We start from the raw sequence: 1146 nt of genomic DNA on the forward strand, positions 1-1146 counted from the left end.
TAAATTGTTTTCTGATTAAAAATAGAGTTAAAAGTATTTTAATATTTTTGCTAAATTTCATGAAAAATTAATTATAATTCTAACGGTAGAAACTAACTTGTAGGTTTATTAAAAGATTAAGAGCTAAATTGCTTGTTTTAAAATTATATGGACTGATTTGTAAGTTTAACTAAATTTGAAGGAATAAATTACCAATAAAATAAAATCTTAGAGAATAAATTTTTCAGATTGAAAATAAAATTAAAGGCATTTTGATCATTTTAGTTAGAATTAATTATAACTTGACTAAATTTATTAAAGAATGTATATAATATATTTTTATATTAATATTATTATTTTAGTGCTAATATCATTCTTAAAATTATTAGATTTTAAATATAAGACATATTTTATTTTAAATTTAATAAATAATATTTTAGTAAATAATTATTTAATATATATTAATATAAGTTTTTAAAAAGTAATTCATCTTTTTTTATTTTATTATTTTAGTTTTACTATCATTATTAAAATTATTATATTTTAAATATAAGACATTTATCATCTTAAATTTAATAAATAATGTTTTAGTAAATAATTATTTAAGTATATATTTATATAAGTTTTTAAAAAAGTAATTTACCTTTTTCTAGTTTACAGAAAGTTTAATTACAAAATAACTTTGGAGATATATAATATAATAAATAGAGTTTTCTAATGCATGAAATTGTAGACTTAAACATTTTAAAATTCTTAAAAGATATAGCAAAAGGAATTTTAGATAATTATTATTTTATGAGATAAGATTTTAGTAGTTTAAGGCTTCGTTTGTCTAGTGAAAAATATTTTTGTAAAGATATATATATATATTTTTTGTATTTTTTAGTATTTAGGTCACTAAAAAAATAGGTCAAAGAAAATATTTTTTTAGCCAAAGGGAACTAAGTTTTTTTTTTCTTCTTAAAAAGAAAGTTATTTTCTGAATTTGTATTTTTTTTATTAAAATAAAACACTTACATATATATATATGATATAAACACATATTATTAGTTTATCATTGCAACTAAATAATAAAAAATATTTTTATAAAAAAAATTTTCTTAGAAAATAATTTCTATGAAAAATATTTTTAATATACAAATTATTTTTTTTAAACAAATAAAATTT

Source organism: Hevea brasiliensis, chromosome 10 (genome assembly GCF_030052815.1).
Source record: "Hevea brasiliensis isolate MT/VB/25A 57/8 chromosome 10, ASM3005281v1, whole genome shotgun sequence".
Taxonomy (NCBI): Eukaryota; Viridiplantae; Streptophyta; class Magnoliopsida; order Malpighiales; family Euphorbiaceae; genus Hevea; species Hevea brasiliensis.